This window comes from Ochotona curzoniae, unplaced genomic scaffold (genome assembly GCF_017591425.1).
Source record: "Ochotona curzoniae isolate NIBS_2020 unplaced genomic scaffold, NIBS_Ocur_1.0 contig_3332, whole genome shotgun sequence".
NCBI classification, from domain to species: domain Eukaryota; kingdom Metazoa; phylum Chordata; class Mammalia; order Lagomorpha; family Ochotonidae; genus Ochotona; species Ochotona curzoniae.
In genome coordinates, this window is record NW_024465816.1 from 2,394,852 (window position 1) to 2,414,704 (window position 19,853).

A 19,853-nucleotide genomic window follows, 5' to 3' on the forward strand; every position below is an offset into this window, starting at 1 on the left:
CACATTGTAATGTTGGGTTGAGGAGAAGTCGGAGCCTTTAACACAGAGGGCCACGGTGCCCACCACGATACAACAATTCATGCTGCTTCCAAGGGAACAGTTTACCCTCTCGAACTGGAGCCATTCTTTAAATAATAACTGCTATTTATTTATTAAGAACAGGTACTTCACAAAGAGGGGAACTCAACTTCAGAGCAACCCACAAGCTTTAGGAATTTCCCAGGCAACACAGGCAGTGTCAGAGTTGAAGAGTGAAACCTCAGCAATCCAATCGCTCAGAAGGCAAAGCTCACACTCAGAACAATCCTGAAGCAGCTAATGTGCCATTTGTGTCTTGCGTGTACCTCACCATTTTAAAGTTTGTATTTTCCGTGAGCTACAGTCAGGCTTCTCAATTTGTGAATGTTTATATGACGTTAATGATCTTATCCCTTTCATTTCCCACTGTATAATTTCTTTCCACTTTGTCTTACCATTTAGAAACTTTAAGTTTGTATCTAACTTGCAGATTTTCTTACATTTTCAATTTTTTAATGCAGACAAGCGTACATTCAGTATTTCCGTTGAGATGTGAAGCTGGCTTAATATGTCTGCAGTCGGGAGGACATTTATGTATTATTGGAAAAGCAGATCTGCAGAAAGGAGGAGAAAGATCTTTCACCTGATGGTTCACTCCCTAAGTGGCCCCAATGGCCAGAGCTGAGCCGATCGGGAGCTTCTTCCAGGTCTCCCACACAGGTGCAGGGCCCTAAGACTTTGGGACATCCTCAACTGCTTTTGCAGACCATAAGCAGGGAGCTGCATGGGAAGTGGAGCGGCTGGGATACAAACCAGTGCCCATGTGGGATCCTGAAGGATAGAGCCACTATGCTGCTGTACCAGGCCTGGGAAGATCATTAAAGCAAAAGATAAGAGGAATAGGTCTTAAGAATATGAATTCCAGAACTTCTTTTTAAGGAAATAGGGTGGCTGCTATTGAATTATAAAACTTCTATCCCAAAATAGAACCTGATGATAGTGAAGAAAGTGTTTTTTAAAAATAAAATGTCAGATCTGTTGAATGCTTAGTTTAGAAATGTTAGAAATTTTTGTGCTGTCACTACAGAGAAATCAGTATTTCACAAAATAACACATTTTGGAAACTTCCAAACTCCCATGTTGTGATGTGAAGAAAATTACTATATGATACATACAAATGGGACTGGCATTGTGGCATAGGGTGTCCTGGTCACACTGCTTCAAATCCAGTTCTCTGCTGATGGTGTCCAAGAGGGCAGTGCAAGGTGGTACAATCCCTTGGGCCCTTGCCACCACATGAGAGACCATCTTGGAGTCTCTGGCTGCTGACTTTGTTCTGATCCAGATCTTGCTGTTGCAGCCATTTGTACAGTGAACCAGCAGATGGAAAATCTCTGATTTCAGCGCTGCTCCTTCCTGCCCCTTCTCTTGATACACGTTTCAAATTTTGAAAACAAAGTGTGCTATTGGCTCAAGCAGTTGGGATATAGGTGTAGCACTCAACATAAAGCCCCTAGGACATGTACCAGTAAATGCCATGTTTGGGTTTTATGTTTCATTTTCCCCCAGATTGTCACTTTAGTGGCAGTATTTCTTTTTTTTTTTTTTTTAAAGATTTATTTATTTATTGGAAAGTCAGATATACAGAGAGAAGGAGAGACAGAGGAAGATCTTCTGTCCGATGATTCACTCCCCAAGTGAGCCCAACGGCCGGTGCTATGCTGATCCAAAGGCAGGATCCAGGAACTTCTTTCTGGGTCTCCCACACGGGTGCAAGGTCCCAAGGCTTTGGACCGGCCTTGACTGCTTTCCCAGGCTACAAGCAGGGAGCTGGATAGGAAGTGGAGCTGCCGGGATTAAAACCGGCACCCACATGGGATCGTGGCAAGTTCAAGGCAAAGACTTTAGCCACTAGGCCACGCTGCCAGGCCCTAGTGGCAATATTTCTAAAAATGACTGGTGGTTCTAATCACTTAAGTGAACAGAGGTGGATTTTGAGCATAGTTTCTTTGAAAGGTTGGTTATATACACCCAAACGTCACTTGGCTTAATTTTCCTGGGTAAAATCCCTTAGTGTTTACTTGGATTTTATTCTTGATTCAACAAAAGGAGATTGGGACCTGTGTTTCATGTAGTGGCTAGAATGTACTTATGCCACATAAGAGCAACTGGGTTTGATATGGAGTGTTTTTAAGAAATTTTTTTTCTTAAAGATTTATTTATTTATTGGAAAGTCAGATATACAGAGAGAAGGAGAGACAGAGAGGAAGATCTTCCGTCCGATGATTCACTCCCCAAGTGAGCGCAATGGCTGATGCTATGCTGATCCAAAGCCAGGATCCAGGAACCTCTTCTGGGTCTCCCACGCAGGTCCCAAAGCTTTGGGCCTTCCTCAACTGCTTTCCTGGGCCACAAGCAGGGAGCTGGATGGGAAGTGGGGCAGCTGGGATTAGAACTAGCATGGTGCCAACATCCGTTTGGATGTTGATTCAAGTCCTAGTTGCTCCATTTCCACATCCAGCTCCTTGCTATTGTGCTTCAGAAAGCAGTGGAAAATGACCCGTGTGCTTGACCCACATGGCAGACTTGAAAGAAGCTCCTGGCTCCTGGCTTCCTCAGGGCCCAGCCCTGGACATTGTAGAGCACCTGAAATATGAACTGGCGCCCATATGGGATGCTGGCACTTGCAGGCAGAGGATTAGCCAGTTGAGCATCCTGCTAGCCCAGGAGTGTGGCTTTTAAAACAGCAAGCAGGATGGATTTTCCTTCCAGCGTGGTGAACTGCAGCTGCTACGGTTAAATGGAAGCCCTGAGATTATTCATTATTGCTGGGTGTCCAGGGCTGCCTCTTTGCTGCCTACTTCTGGGCTTGGGAACATTTTGAAAGGTAAGAGGTGCCCTTTATGTCTGTGGAGAATCATCATAATTTCAGAGTCAAGGAGGTGGCAAAAATATTTTCCCATCCCATAGATGTAGTGTAAAGAGTTGTGTGTTATTTGGTTTGCCAAGGGTACCATAAATCACACACACACACACACTGTTTAATATTGATTTGGGAACAATCGGGGAGCATTTCAAAAGAAACGACACGTGACATGGAAACGATGGGTGTATTCAAAGGATGCAGGTGATGGGAAATTTGCACAGTAAAGAAGATGCCATGTGCTATTTTGAAACAGTGCATGGCCACAGCAGTATTCACTTGCAGGAGTATCTTCTGTGCCACGTTGTACTGACCTTTGTGCAGGGTTCTGGTCTGGCTAGCAGGCACATTGCATGAGATCCCCAGCTCCTGGTGTTACTTATTATTTGTTATTATTTGGTTAGGGCTTGACACAAGCAATTTCATTCTGATAATATTCTCACTAAGAAAATATCTGTCAAATAATAGCCAATACTAAAGGAGCAGTCTTTAACACTTGTGCTTGTTCTTCAGAAAGCCTGAGTAAGTGCCCCATATCTTAACCAGGCACCCTCAGACAACACGGACTGTCCCCCATCCAGACGCTGCTTGTCAACACCAGGCTCTTACTGGCTCCCAACTGTCCCCCCGAATGTCCTTTGCATCTATCATTTTCATCCAAGTGGCTGCAATGACTGGAGCTGAGCCACATGAAGAGAGGACACACTCTACTGTGTCTGCCTCATTTTGTCTCATTAGTAATAGGGTTCAAAGTGGGTGATTTACAGCAACAATATCGGACCCGTTACAAGAAGCATAAAATAGTGCACCTGGGATTCCAGAGCATGGGACTCTTCTCCGGTGTCCTTGCTTCCTGCACAGGGTGGGAGACTCGGCCACATGACACACCTGCCTCCCTGAGTCAAGGGGTCTCAGGAAAGCTTGTGATGGGTGCCCACCTGGGAGCAACCTGGACCCAGGAATGAGCTTTGGAAGAACATGGCAACTGCCATTCTAACCACAAGTGAGTATAAGAACCCTTGTTAAAACCAGGGAGTGCTGCTGTCAGGAGAAGCCAAGGTGCTGGGTTAAGTTACTATCTGAGATACCAGCATTCCTTACCAAAGCTATTTGGAGTCCCAGCTGCTTCACTTATGGCCCAGCTCCCTGCTGATGCTCCAAGAAAGCAGTGGACAAATGGCCCCACAGCTCAGGATCCTGTCCCCCATGAGTGAAACCCAGATGGAGTTCCAGAATTCTAGTTTCAGCCTGCCTCAGCCCTGCCCCAGTCCCAAGCCCGTGACATCCTTGAGTAGCCATCATTCTGTCCATGACAGTACACAGAGAACCAATGCTGCTTAAATCCCTCTGACTGCGTTTCCCTGTGTCTACTTCAACAGAGTGAGGCCTTCTAGACCCAGTGAGTTTGTTGTGTGCCTGTTGAGGAAAATGCAATCAGCTAAGTTCATTGTCAAAGTCCTTGGTCATAACTCTGGGTAATGATAAAGATGCATGCATGGCACATTTCTTCCCCAGAATCTCCACCATATGAAGCAGAAGTGGAGGGAGAGACTGGAAGCTGGGATTCAGACTGGGAGATAGGGGAGGGACGTCGTGTTGCAACACTCTGATACTATAAACTGGCATCGAGGCCACCAAGTAGACTCTGTGCCATCTTGAGACCAGGGGGGAGGGTAGGCAGGCCAGGTTTAGCTAAAGCTAAAGGGGTGGAGGAGGGGGAGGAGATAGAGGAAGACCTGGGGAGGAGGCAAGACAGCAGGGCCTTGGGGATCTAGAAGAATGGCTCTGCCCTTTTTTCTGGCAACACAGGAGCTCCAGTCAGTCCACACTGAGCACCAGAGTGGGGCAACGACCAGGCACCCCACTTTGGTGGGCCCTTGCCTTCTCCCAAAGCCCAGAAAGCTCCTGTGCTCCAATAACCTGAGCAGATGGGCACTCAAGTGACTCCTAGACGGGGTCACTCATGCCTCTTAGGATGAATTTTAGGTCAGAGGAAGGAAGGACCCTTCTCTGACTGTGGGGGCTCTGCTCTCCATGAAACAGCACCTGGCTTCCACGCCCTTTGTTCCCAGGTGCATCTCAGCATTTGGGGTCTCAGCAAGGGAGGAGCCAATGGGCAGTGCAGGTTTGGACTCAGACGCCAGGCACCCACCAAACCCATGCCTGTCCCCCCTTCCACACGCATCCCGCACACACCTTCCCCTACCTGCCATCATCCACATACAAAATCGAACCCAAGAGGATAGATCCGGAATGCAGACCTGTCGGCCCGACTTACCTCCATGACCATTTGGCTTAGGAACTGGAGCGAGCCATCGCCCCGCGGCTCCTTCTCTCGCGTGTGCATTGGGGACGGTCAGGCTTTCCCACGCAGCCTCTGAGAGGTGAGAACCGCAGTCTCCGCTGCCTCTGTCAGTTTTGAGGAGCCGTGGGAAGGTCAGCTGCACAGGAAGGCTCTCTGATGACTTTGCAGGGGAAGATGCTGACAATGAGCAGACACCTCACACAGAGGACCGGCTGGAGTGGCTCCCGGAGCAGATGGCTCGCAGTTCATGCAGCATCCCCCCACGTCTGTTCCTGGGAACATGAACCCCACAGGATGACTGGGAAAGCAGGTTCCCTGCACAAGTGCCTCAGCACAGGTCTTTCTAGGTGTTTGACATCACAGGGGTTCTTCAGAAAGTTCTTAGAAAAGGGAAGGAATGTTTATTTTTTGGGGAAACAAATCTTCAAAATTCAAGCATTTTAGGGATCTTTAAAACTCTCATGAAAATCTGTAAGAGTACATGTGCTTCAAATTGCTTCTGCACAAAAATTTAGTTTTAAAAAAATGTGTTAAAGAAAGCACATTGAAAAAGAGTATTTTTACTGGAAAGGCAGATTTACAGAGAGAAGCAGAAACAGAGTGAGAAAGGTTTTCCATCACTGTTTCACTCCCCATATGGCTGCAATGGCCAGAGCTGTGCTGAGCTGAAACCAGGAGCCAGGAGCTTCCTTCAAGTCTCCCATGTGGGCGCAGCTTCCCAAGCCTTTGGGCCATCATCTATTGCTTCCCCAGGCCACAGGCAGGGAACTGGGTTGCAAGTGGAGTATCTGGGACTTAAACTGGCAGCTATATGGGATGTTTGTGCTTTCAGGTGGAGAATTAGCCAGTTAAGCCATCATGCTGGCTCCCCAAAATTTTACTTTTAAATTCTATTTTTTCAAGAAAAATGTTGAAGTTTCTTCACATTAAAAGTTCAGAGAAATACTAAGGTAACTTTCTCTCTCTCTCAGTAGGGCAACAGAGAGAGAAAGGAGATCATGTGTCTGCTGGTTCACTCCAGATGAGTGCAGGAACCCAGGTTAGGCTAAGCTAGAATCAAAATTCACGGATTTCATTTAGGTCTCCCCCATGGGCGGCAGACCCAAGTACTTGGACCATCACCCGCTGTATCCCAGGTGTTTTAGCAGGAAGCTGATTGGAAGTACAGTCAACAGGAACTCAAAGCAGACACTCTGGTTTTAACAGCAGGGATCCTAAGCCGTGGCTTAATTAAATGTCTGTCCCCACTAAATTTCCTTAATCCATCATTTTCCAAACTCCTTTCTCCAGGGAATCACACCCCCAACCCCACTGGGATGTGCACAACTGAGGATAATGGCCATGTCCCTGCACCTCTGCTGATGGGTCCAGGCATGGGTAAGAGGCAGGGTTCTGGCTGCGCAGGGCAGAGGGAGTGGGAACGGGCAGGTTGAGGGGGCCAGGCCACGAAGCTGCCTGTGGGTCAGAGCTTGACCTCATTTTCTTCAAGCATGGCCAGACATTTGGAAATGGCACTTAGAGGTGTCTATATAGAATTCTGCTTGGCATGAATTATAGACATGGGTTTAGTTTGAACATTGCTGACTCCAAACAATGGCATTACTCCCTTGAGAGATCAGTTAATGGAGGAAACAGGCCTCAGCAAAACCGCGTTAATGCAGATCTCTCCGTTAAAATAGTCCCAAGCAGGCTGACAGTGACCAAGGCCATGGTCCCAATCCATGCTCAAGAATTGAGGATTAGGCCCACATAAACAAGAACACCAACGACGCTTGCTGGCGAGGATGCGGGGGGAAAAGGGTACCCTACTCCACTGCTGGTGGAGCTGCAAATTGGTACAGCCTTTATGGAAATCAGTCTGAAGAACACTCAAACAACTCAAAATCTGCATACCATATGACCCAGCAATAGCACTCCTAGGAATATATCCAAAACACCTGTTTTACGACAAACCAACATGCGTCCCTATGTTCATAGCAGCACAATCAGTAATTGCAAAAACATGGAAGCAACCGAAATGCCCATCAGCAGAAGATTGGATAAGAAAGCTTTGGTTCATCTACTCCATGGAATACTACTTAGCTATTAAAAAAAAACAAAATCGGGGCCCAGCGCGGTGGCGCAGTGGTTAAGGTCCTCGCCTTGCACGCCCGGGATCCCATATGGGCGCCGGTTCTATCCCGGCAGCCCCGCTTCCCTTCCAGCTCCCTGCCTGTGGCCCGGGAAAGCAGCCGAGGACGGCCCAAAGCTTTGGGACCCTGCACCCTCATGGGAGACCCAGAAGAGGCTCCTGGCTTCGGATCGGCATAGTATCGGCCGTTGTGCTCACTTGGGGAGTGAATCATCGGATGGAAGATCTTCCTCTCTGTCTCTCCTCTCTGTATATCCGCCTTTCCAATAAAAAAAAAATAATAATAATAAAAATAAATCTTTATAAAAAAACAAAAAACAAAATGCAGTTCTTTGTGGCTAAATGGGCCCAACTGGAATCTATAATGCTAAGGGAAATGAGCGAATCCCAAAAGGTTAGATACCACATGTTTGCCTTGATTTAACTTGTAATTTTTGTTTGGTTGTTGGTTATTTTTTGAACCTGTCATTGATACTGTCTCAACCCGGATGTTTCGAAGAATGGAACTTGCATTATTTTTAACATATTGTTTACCCAATACTATGTCGATTAATCCCATAATGTTGAATATTGATACTGAGGTTTTGTTGGGGCTTTTAACTGACCGGATCTTTACTCTGTTAGCCCTATCTTCAGACTAGAGAAGGTCTCCCCAAGAGGCCACTGATCTTATCTGGACAATAAGAGGCTGGACTTTATGCTAGGTATGTGTTTGCAAGAAAGGAATCTCAACTGAACTTGAACTGTGGTTATGCAGCAAGGTGGAGGAATCCACCATGGGGGGAGGGGTGTGGGGGTGTGGGGGAATCCCCAGTGCCTATAAAACTATACCACATAATACAATGTTAACAACAATAAAAAAAAAAAAAGAATTGAGGATTAAAAAGAACCAGAAAAATCTCCTCTGTTATCAATGGTTCCAGGGGCTAGCAGCTGCCTGCAACATTAACACCTTATGTGGACACCAGTTTGTGTCCTGGATCATGCACTAAAGATTTGGCTCCCTGTTGAAGCCCTGGGAAAGGCAGCAGAAAATGGGCCAAGAGTTTGGGCCCCAGTACCCCAAGTGGGAGACCCAGATATTCCTGGCCTCTGGCTTGAGCCTGGCCCAGCCTCAGCTGTTGCAGCCCATTGAGGAATGAATCAGCCGATGGAAGATCATCGTCTCTTTCTCCCCGCTTCTCTCTCTGCAACTCTAACTTTGAAAATAAATAACACCTTTTAAAGTAAGAGGTTATAAAAAGCAAGGGATGGGGCCAACCCAATACCTTAATTGGCTAATCCTTCCCCTGCAAGTGCCAGCATCCCATATAGGCACTGGCTCATATCCCGGCTGCTCCACTTAAATGCAACTTCCTGTTTGTGGCCTGGAAAAGCAGTGGAGAATGGCCTAGGGCCTTGGAATGCAGCACCTGTATGGGAGTCCCAGAAGAGGTTCCTGGCTCCTGGCTTTGGAACTCCTCAGCTCTGGCTGTTGCAGCCATTTGGGGAGTGAACCAAACTCTGTCTCTGCTTTTCTCTGTAAATCTGCCTTTCCAATAAAAATAAATAAACCAGAAAAAAAAAGCAATGTGTGTCTGGGCCCGGCGACATGGCCTAGCAGCTAAAGTCTTTGCCTTGAACCCGTTGGGATCCCATATGAGCACCGGTTCTAATCCTGGCAGGTCCACTTCCCATCCAGCTCGCTGCTTGTGGCCTGGGAAAGCAGTCGAGAATGGCCCAAAGCCTTGAGACCCTGCACCCGTGTGGGAGACCCGGAAGAAGTTCCTGGATCCTGCCTTCGGATCGGCATAGCATTGGCTATTGCGTTCACTTGGGGAGTGAATCATCGGACAGAAGATCTTCCTCTCTGTTTCTCCTCCTCTCTGTATATCTGACTTTCCAATAAATAAATAAATCTTAAAAAAAAAAAGCAGTGTGTGGGAAGGATGGAAGAAAAGAGAGGGGGGGAGGAGTATGGAGGGACAAGAGAGGAAGGACTGGATGGAGGTCTCTCTATGGAGCAAAGGCTGGAGAAGCCTGGGGACTGCTGTGGACAGAACTGGCTGAAGAGACAGCAGCATGGCAGTGGGAGCGGGAAGACAATCTTGATGGGGCTTAGCATCTCCTGGGTCACTTTTGCCCACAGAGCTAGGAGCTAGGGACTCTGGTTTTGTCCTGTTAATCTTGGGTTTTCCACAGGTAACCATGAGTCCCTGCAAACGAATAGTTAGTTTCTTGATAAGTACCCAGTGGCAGGTGCCAAGGGCTGGGTTCCCGGCTGGCTGGGTCAGTAAACTCCTGAGGCACTGTCAGGCCACTGAGCTAGGCAGCAGTCCCTGAGAGCTGGGGACAGATGGGTGCTAACAGTCAGCCATGGGGCGGGTGAAACCCTCAAAGGTGCTGCTCCAAGGTACCCAGTGAGCACCCAGCACCCTTTGCAAGGAGTGGTGTAAGGTCACTGTGGCCTTAGAGCATGAGATTAGAGGAATCTGAACAGGGAAGGGGAGGTCAGACGTCAGCTCGCCCGTAACCTTCCCAAGGCTAAGGGTAAATGGGGCTTGGTAGTTAAGCTAAGCATCAAGTGAACAAACTGTTAAAGCAACACTTAAGGCATGCTGAACATTTTGTCTTTTTAGCTGGGCACTGCCAAAGGCCCCGGAAGGTCAGTGGTTGTGGACTGCTTGGAGTACTCAGAGTTCCCCAGTAAATATGACAAACAGGAGGCACCTGCCCCAGGGCTCCCAGCACCCAGCTCAATCCTCTTCTCCCTCCACCCGCATTTCTTTCCACACCATGGAACAGTCTACACCTCAGGAAACATCCGGCCCTTAGCTGCTCCTCTGGATTTGGAACTGCATGGCCCTTCCTTTCAGGGGTAGTTCTGGAGGGGGCTGGTGGGCTCAGGACATGGACTTGAGACTGCCTGGGTGTGGGACTTCAAGGTTCTGGGACCTAGGTGTGGTCTAAAAGCATAATCTGTGCATTTCCCCTTAGTTCTGCAAACTCTGCTCAGTGGGGAAGTGTGCGACCAGGATAGAGTCCCCTCAACAGGGTACAAGAGGGGTGCTGGCCAAGGGTCTATTCAGAGAGTGGGCATTGGTTATTGGTGGTTATTGGTGAGCACTAAAATGGGGGTGACATTAAGAAATGTCCTAGTTTTGTAGTCCTGAATTGTTTGAACCTGCAGGTGGCCCTCTGTTTGCAAAACGATGGCTTTGAGTTATAGGAAGGGATTCACAGTCCAGTGTTGAGGACTCATCTAAGGAGTAATGAAATGTTAGTTGGGTGGCTCAGGGTAAAATATTGTCTCTTTCTGGGACTCAGTTTTGTCATCTGTGAGATGGGATGCACTCCTGCCTACAATACTGTGAGGCTGAAATGATGTGACTGGCATAGAACATGCTTGGTAATTGGCAGTTGCACTGGCCTTTTGCTCCCACAACTGCCACCTCTCAGGCTGGGGGCTGCCAGCTCTGGCTCAACTGCCGTGGAGCCAGCAGTGGAAGGCGGAGAGTGGTGGCCTTCGCGTCCACCCCAGCTACTCTGAGTCAGCATCGCTGGGATCCCAGGCTCTGAATCCTCCCGTGTCCCTGATTGTGAGCCATCAGCAAGTCACTAAGCCCCAAGGCCCAGATTCTGGGTTCATTGTGTGGGATGGAAACAGTACCTATTCATAGAAGGTGTTATTGGGGTTACATTTGAGGATGCATGCAGGCCCTTTAACAAAGCCTGTTTGGCACAAGGCAAACTTTGGAAACAGAACCAGAGTGCTTCAAGACAGAGCTCAGAAAAAATGAAATCCCAAGTTTATTTGGGTGCAAAAAAAAAAAAAAAAGAAATTGAAATCCACATATAGTTTCTTGGTAATACACATTTTCTATGGACTTTTTTGAAGACCCAGTACATTTGACCGACAGCCTCCCACAGCCCTCTGCTGCCTGGGGTGGAAAGTGGCTATCCCCCCCGGGGATGGGGCTGCACCAGGACTGATGGAACTGATAGCTACGCTGAACTTTCTTCACACAAGGACTTAACAGCCTTGAGGAAGATCTGATTTGATCACTTAAGTGAAGGCTCTAATCGCCTTGGGACAGAGCCCATGGGGGATAGAAATCACTTCTTGGGTTGGGCCAATCTGCTGTCAGACCACTTGATGTCCCCAGAAAGAGGACTCTGCCCAGGAATGAAAACAGCAAGTGGGGCTCTTGGTGTGGCAGGATCCATTCTCTGGGCAGCTTCGCTTCCTCCTCTTTCCTGTGTGAGAAAGCTGAATTCAATCAAGTCCCAGTTGACGGACAAATGTGGCTTCTCCCCGAAAGTGGGGACACGCGGGCCACCTCGTGGCACCAGAGGGCCTGGTAAATGCTGGCCCACTGCAGCTCAGGTGTCCTCCTGGAAGGCTTGCTCTGTTCTGCCCACAGTCTAGGGTGGAAGGAATGAAAACAAGTATGAGACTGCTTGGTGCTAGGGGCTTTCTGGACACCTGCCTGGCACTGTGGCCCCCTAAATAGGGCATGGCTGACCCTCTTGCATCAACATGTCTCCCGTGAGACCTTGATGATCCTCCCCATGGACTCCCAGATCACCAAATATTTTTCCCTCAGGGAATTTCTTTCTTTTCTTTCTTTTCTTTCTTCCTTCCTTTCTTCCTTCCTTCCTTCCTTCCTTCCTTCCTCCCTCCCTCCCTCCCTCCCTCCCCCCCTCTCTGTGTCTTTCTTTCTTTCTTTCTTTCTTTCTTTCTTTCTTTCTTTCTTTCTTTCTTTCTTTCTTTCTTTCTTTCTTTCTTTCTTCCTTCCTTCCTTCCTTCCTTCCTTCCTTCCTTCCTTCCTTCCTTCCTTCCTTCATACCACGGCTTTATTCTTCTGGTTACTTACAAGGTAAAGACAGTGATGGTCAGCATCACGCAGGGAAGACCATATCCATGTATTGTTCAGAATACCCTGCTACCCTGTGAGTTTTCATCTTTCTTTCTTTTTTTTTCCTTTTTATACTCTTTCATAGTTGATTAGAGTACAAAGGGTCAAGGGCTACAGGAGTGGGTAAGATCACTGCTTCTACACTGTTATCATCACTTTCCCCCCCCTGTATCTGGGGTCAGGGGAGAAACAAAAAGATAAGCCCCGCTCAGCCTCCCATCCATCCCAGGTCCCCGATGTGGGGCATGCTCTGAGGGTCCTGCTCAAGCAGTTTTGACAGCTCAACTGTTCTGAATTGCTGCCAATCTCGCCGTTCCAAGCATGATGAAATCTATTCAGAATCCACTGGCTGACATAGTCTCTTCATGGTTGGGGTTCTGAGATCAGCGGTTCAGTTGGAGGGATCTCCAAAGAAACTTTGTCTGATGTGATCCTAGGCCTGATTCTTGTGTGTGCTTGCTGGTACAGGGTCCGACACAGTCCATCGCCCCAATCAGCTTATGCACATGCTGGTTGTTGCAATTGCTGGGTCAGTTCCGCTTTCAGCCCTGTCTTCCATGCAAACCATTGGTTGTTGCAGTCCAGCCCGATCCTGCCCACTTCATACTTGGCCCTCACGCAAACCAGTGGGAGCTGCAGCCTAGCTGTGGTGACTCCCCATAACCCCCACTAGGCCCACCCCCTACCTTGGTTCCCATGCATGCCACTATGTACCACAGACTTGTTCAGGTGTCCCACATCCCATTTAACTCTCATACATGTCAATCATGCATGAACTAGGCATGAAAGCCTAGTTCAACCCAACCTGCCCTATTATCCAGCCCTCACTGCAGAAACACCTGGAGAGTGCATAATCCGGGAGTGTGAGTGGCCTAGGAGGGAAATAGTGGGTCACCATTCCCACTGGAGAGCACGAAAACCAGGGGTGACTAGACAGAAAGGCACCCACCAGTATGTGTGAGTGTACACAGTGGTCTGAGTACTTAGGGCCATTTTTGGCATTTTGGCATCAGCAGAGAGCTGGATTTGAGGTGGAGCAGCCAGGATTTGACACAAAGTCACTGCAGGAGGCAGCTGAACGCCCTGTGCCATCATGCCGGCTCCCTTGGATGCAGGTTCAGTTTTCTCCTGTGTATTTTTCTTGGAAGGCATTTGCAGACTGCTTTCTGAGGTACTCAGTGTCAAAATGTGTAGAATAAAAAATATCACAGCATCTTACAGGTCCCTGCATGACAAGATCCTGGCGACCAAAAATGCCTGTGCTCACCCTCTTCAGCCTTTGAGAGTCAGCATCCTGAGTGTCACGCAGACATTCCCCTGATGTTACCACATCGCATGCTCCTCATGACGCCTCTTCCTCCTCCCGCTGCCTCTCCTCCTACTGGGCTTCTCAGCACCCTCCTTCCTACATCCGAACTTGTCATTTGACTTCTGCTGCCTTTGCCTGAAGTCCAACCTGAGGCTCTTGTCCACATCCATAGGCTCCCCTCACTTGCCCTCTGCCTTGCTCTCTTCCCACATGCCCCTTCCCCTGCCCGAGCTTTTGTTTTCCAAAGTGCAACTCTACTAAAATGAATGAACGCATCCATTTTATTAATATCAAATGCACCCTGAAATGATTGCATTTCTCCATGGGCCAGTAGTGCCTCATTCACATACAGTCTGGGGCCCCCGGGAGCTACTGCAGGCTTCTCCTGTTAACCTTGGGGACAGATCATGGAGATGCAGGCCGCTCATAAAGAGGCAGAGTTGTTCCAGCTCTGCACCTGCCGGGTCCTTGTGTTTCCCATTATGGATGTGGGCCAGGCTCTGAGTGAGCATCGGAGCCTGGATTATACGGTGTGATCAGTATTCCAGGAGGCTGCCAAGGAAAAACCCAAGACGTGGTTTTGCTGGCAGAGCAGGTGTCCTGCTCCAAGTTGTATCACAGCCAGTGAGCAATGGCTCATGAAATGACCTTCTCTTCAATTTACTAAAGGGCAGGCATTTCTTGAAAACTCATATGTTTTGCAGAGCTTTAAATCAAGACTGCCTCGACCTTGATTTGTTAAAAAATTTTTTGTTCTCTCTGATTTGACTTTTATAGATTTGTGCATAAAACTGATCATCTTGTTATAGTATTCTTTTGGAATTTGTGTTTTTATATATTTTTACTGTTCTTATTATCATCATGATAAATCAGAGAGAGAGAGAGAAAGAGAGAGAGAGAGAGAGAGAGAGAGAGAGAGAGAGATCTTTTATTTGCTGCTTCACTCCCCAAAGCCCCATGATTGGCCTGGGGCTGGACTAGGCTGATACCAAGAGCCGGGAGCTCAATCTGGGTTTCCCACATTGGTGGCAGTTTACCCAAGTACTTGAGCTATGACCTGCTGCTTCCTATGGTTTGCTCAGGCAGGAGCTGGCATCCAGAGCTGAGGTGGGGCTTAAACCCAGGCACTTTGAGATGGCATGTACCATGCTGAAGTCCACCCAAGAAATCCTACTCTTGAGTGCAATTACTAAGGATGAGTATATGAAATGCGTTGAATGTGCTGTGCCTATCCTTTTTCAAGATAGCTGGGGATTGAGTCTTTTGTATTCCAAGGTTTAGAACAGCAGAAGAGGAGAGTACTGGGAGAACCGCTCCGACCGTCCCCACAGATGGGCTGACAAGCCCTCTGGCCCTGGACAGTGGCTTGGTCTTGGGATGGAAGGGCTACTCCTCCCGACCTCCATCTGCTGGTTCTCCTGGTCGGGCTTGACTCTTTCAAGGTGTGGTCTACATTCCAAGCTGACCTCCCTGGAAATGACAAACAGAACACAGGGGTACTGGCTGGGCCCACAGCCACCTCAGCCTGGGTAGGTTCTTCCTGCAGGTTGGCCTGCTTGTGTGTGCCTCCTAAGGGCCTGGCAGAAACATGTTCTTCCAGCACCGGGCGAACAGGCATGCTCTGTGGGTCCTTCAGAATTTCATCTGGGACTCTGGGATGGTTCCAGGAGGCAAGAATGAAAATATCCCAGGGACTCCTCTGCCCGAAGGACCCTGGAAGAATAGAGATTGATCACTCAATAACAGGCAGAAGATGGAAGGGAACTTGCCTCCTAATTGGGGCTAAGCTTAATGCCAGCATGCCTGGGCTCCTTAAATCCTGGCTGGGACTAAGTTCTGCTTCTGCAATTCCCAGCAGCACAATTTCAGGGTACCTGGCCCTGGAGGTTGAAGCCTGCAACAACTGCTGCAAAATGCCTCCTAAGGCTTTATGGGCTACTCAATAATTCAATAGTCAGTAATAGCAGAGTAACATCAAGGCATTCTAGTACATGATTCCAGACACACAAGCCAGTGGGTGCAAAGCAGGCAGAGTCCCTTTAAGTATGAATCATTGGGCTCGGTGGAGTGGCCTAGCGGCTAAAGTCCTCGCCTTGAACGCACTGGGATCCCATATGGGCGCCGGTTCTAATCCCAGCAGCTCCACTTCCCATCCAGTTGCCCGCTTGTGGCCTGGGAAAGCAGTCGAGGATGGTCCAAACCCTTGGGACCTTGCACCCGTGTGGGAGACCCAGAAAGAAGTTCCTGGATCCTGGCTTTGGATTGGCATAGCATCGGCTGTTGTGCTCACTTGGGGAGTGAATCATCGGACAGAAGATCTTCCTCTCTGTCTCTCCTCCTCTCTGTATATCTGACTTTCCAATAAATAAATAAATCTTAAAAAAAAAAAAGTATGACTCATTGCAGCTAGATACTATAATCCATACACACCAGGCCCTGCCCCACCACATGCTCCCTTGAGACCTGAGTTGTTCCTACTAAGACATGACCCTTAGGGTAACACACTTCCTTAGCCAGCTCCACTGTCCCATGCTGAGTTCTCTAAATCCAAATGTCGGACTTTGCCATTTGTGTTTGTGTGTGGTAACAAGCTGACCTAAAAGTAGGAACGTAGTGGGGGTTCCAATCCCTCTTAGATTCATGAGTGGGCGTCTTCACCTCCAAGCCCACCGTATCTAGACATGGGGCCCCTGGGGAGGTCGTGAAGGTTAAGTGAAGTCATAAGGGTAGGGTTCTGATCCTCCTGCTCAGAGCTATCACAACGCGTGCTCCCTCTGCTGTGTGAGGTTGCAGCCAGCAGGGGGCAGTGTGCAAGCCAGGAAGAGGGCCCTTCAGAAGTGGGAGGAAGCAAATGCCTATTGGGCAAGCACCTGGGTGTGTGGTGCTTTGTTGGGAGAGCCTGGTAAGCTGGATGCCCATCACCTCAGCAGCCCCGGTAACTATGGCTTTCAAATAAATGAATAAAAATTTTTTTGTTTTTAAAAAAGATTTATTTATTTTTATTGCAAAGTTACACACACACACACACACACACACACACACACACGTACAGGAGGAGAGACAGAAAGGAAGATCTTCCATCCGATGATTCACTCTCCAAGTGAGCACAACACCTGGAGCTGTGCCAGTCCTAAGCTAGGAGCCAGAAACTTCCTCCGGGTCTCTCATGCAGGTGCAGGGTCCCAAGGACTTGGGCCATCCTCGACTGCTTTCTTTTCTTTCTTTTTTTTTTTTTTAAAGATTTATTTTATTTTTATTGGAAAGGCGGATATACAGAGAGGAGAGACAGAGAGGAAGATCTTCCGTCCGATGATTCACTCCTCAAGTGAGCGCAACGGCCGATGCTATGCTGATCCGAAGCCAGGAGCCTTTTCCGGGTCTCCCACGCGGGTGCAGGGTCCCAAAGCTTTGGGCCGTCCTCGACTGCTTTCCCAGGCCACAAGCAGGGAGCTGGATGGGAAGAGGGGCTGCCGGGATTAGAACCGGCACCCATATGGGATCCTGGGTGTGCAAGGCAAGGACCTTAACCACTGCGCCACCGCCCCGGGCCTCCTAGACTGCTTTCAATGCGAGGACTTTAGTCACCGCGCCAGGGCTCATAAATATTAATTTTTAGAAAAGAATTCAAGTTCTACCTTCCACACTGATGCCTCTCATCCTCACTGAGTGCTAAGCTCTCTAAGTGTGTAAACTCACACTACACCAGCAAAGAAATTCAAGTACAATAACCATCCGCTTACACACACACACATATACACATATCCATGCGTATACAAAGGTAAAAGGAGCCAGTGTTGTGGTGCTACAGGTTGAGCCATTGCTTGAATGCTGGGGTCACACTGGGGTGCCTGTGGGAGTCCGAGCTGTGTGTTTCCCATCTGGCTTCCTGTCAATGCACCTGGGAAGTCAGCAGAAGATGGTCCAAGTACTTGGAACTCCTGGCTTTTGGTTTCCATCTCACCCAGACCTGGCTGTCATAGCAGCCAGCAGATTAAAAATCTCTATCTTTTCTTTGTTCTCTCTCTCCCTTTGTTCTGCTTTCCAGGTAAACAGACTTCCAACTCCTTTCTCCCCTTCTGCAGAGGTAACATGCTTCCAGCAACAGCAGAACTGAATCACTGTGGGCTCTGCTTGGTCACAGGGCTTCAGGGAGGACTGACTTGGCCAAAATTATTTTTAGTCTTTTACAAACTCTTGAACTCCACAAATAATACTCACAAGGTCACTGTACTGACGTGGCCCACCAGAAGATCACATCTAAATGAAGACAGAACACCTGTGGGTGAGGTGGGTGAGTTGGCGTGCCATGGTGCCAGCGGCCATTTAATGGTTCCTGCAGGAGGGGAGTGGTTGTGGATGTGCACCCGGCAGACAGAGAGGCACTGGCGATATGGGTCCCCAGCTCTGCTGCACTAACTCCAAGCAGTTCAGTGAGCACCTGCTCAGTGCCAGAATCCAGGCTGGGCCCACAGATATACAAAGGAGGACCCATGCATGGTTTTCTTTTCAGCACTTAGAGCCTGATAAGCATGTAGATGCAAGTAAGCCAACAGGATTTCAGAAACAACTCAGGAAAAGTCATATTCCCAATACTGAGAATCAAAACAAATGCACAGATCATTGTTATTTCTAAATTCTGACTTCTCCTACTTTGCAAACTAAAAAATTTAGTTGATGGCATGTTTCCTAGTCAGTTAAGAATTGGAGTGAAATATGCTTATTTGGAAAACAAAGGGGTGAAAAGAAGAAACAAGTTCTGGAAGTTGTATTGTGTTGTGTGTATCCCTGTAGCATAAATAGCTACATATTGCGTAATGAGCCAGGATGCATTGTCAAGCGATTTCCCTGTTGTGCCAACATGATAGAGTATATTTATGTAAAGCAGGAAGCTGTATTACTAGGCAAAACCATCTTATGACATTCCTGATAGACATGTAGTCTAGTATTGGCCAAAGCATTGTTGTATGGTACATGACCGGAAGAGTCTGCATGTGCCCACAAGCCTTCTGGAAGGAAATTGAAATTCATTAGCAGTTCTCACCAGGAAGCATTCCTGGGAGATTAGGGTGGAAGAGGAGGTCAGAAAAAACAATGACTATTTCTCATTTTCCATTATGGCCCACTGCTTGAGCACTTTTATAATTGCATAAAAGGGTTGTAAAACTTCAAATGGGTTTGGGTTACCACCAATGCAACCTATATGTAGAAAAACAAGAGAAAAATAGGTTTTCAAAAAGAACATTAAAAATACCCAAAAACTCATTTACAGAGAGACAATGTCTTGTTAAAACCCAGGGATGAGTAAAACTAGAAACCAGGAGGGAGCAGAGGTCTTGCCGAGCTAGGTTCTTGTACCTGCTGGTCTGTGGGAGCCAGGGACGCTAAACCACAGTGTCTAAGGCAGAGGTCGGGACAGGTGAGGAGCTGTGCCAAGCTGAGTCAGAGCATCCATTGGCAGGCAAGTGATCTATGGCTGGGAACAGACCCAGTTGGGGAGCAAAGGGGACAACCCTAGCTGGGCTGAGGTTCCCACCAAGAGGCACATGGCCTGGAAGGGGAGCTGCGTTCTGATCTGGAAACAGTTGTAGTCTCCCTTGGCACAAGTGTGGACTGGGATTGGATGCACCGAACCGGGCCGGACCCCGACTCCCCCTGGTGTTCTGGAGGACCAGGGCAGATGTGGGATGGACTAGGCAGGGTCTCAAACCCCTACTGAGCCATGTGTGAGCCATATGTGGGTATAGACAAACCATGGCTGGGCTGGAACATCCAACAGCAAGAACCAGATTGGGTGGAAGGCCAGTCAGGAAAAGCCACAGTTCCTGTTATTACAGGAGGTGGACTGAGTAAGGTTGGCTCATGGACCCACTGGTAAGCGTGAAACCTGGCATTGGGAGAGGTTCTGATGGAGGAGCCTGGGCAACTCCTCTGGCAGGACACAGACCCGGCAGGTAAACGCAAGAAACATGATAGGAAACAGCCCAGAACAGGCCATGGAAAGCTACCCACTGGCATACAATTGGCAGACGTGGGGGCAAGACCAGGCTGAATCTGTCCACATCATCCACTGGCAAATCCAGGCACCAGTGTGGGTCGACCTAGGGTTGGTTGCAACAAAGACTAGTGCACATTATGGAATGCCGAGGTGAGGTGGCCTGTACCGGAAGGGACCGCAGCGCCCTACCAGCCTGAGAACAAGAAAGGAAGTGGGCAGAGCCGGCAGGGGAATAAGGGAGGGTTCCTTTGCAGGACAGCTACTTCCGCAGGAG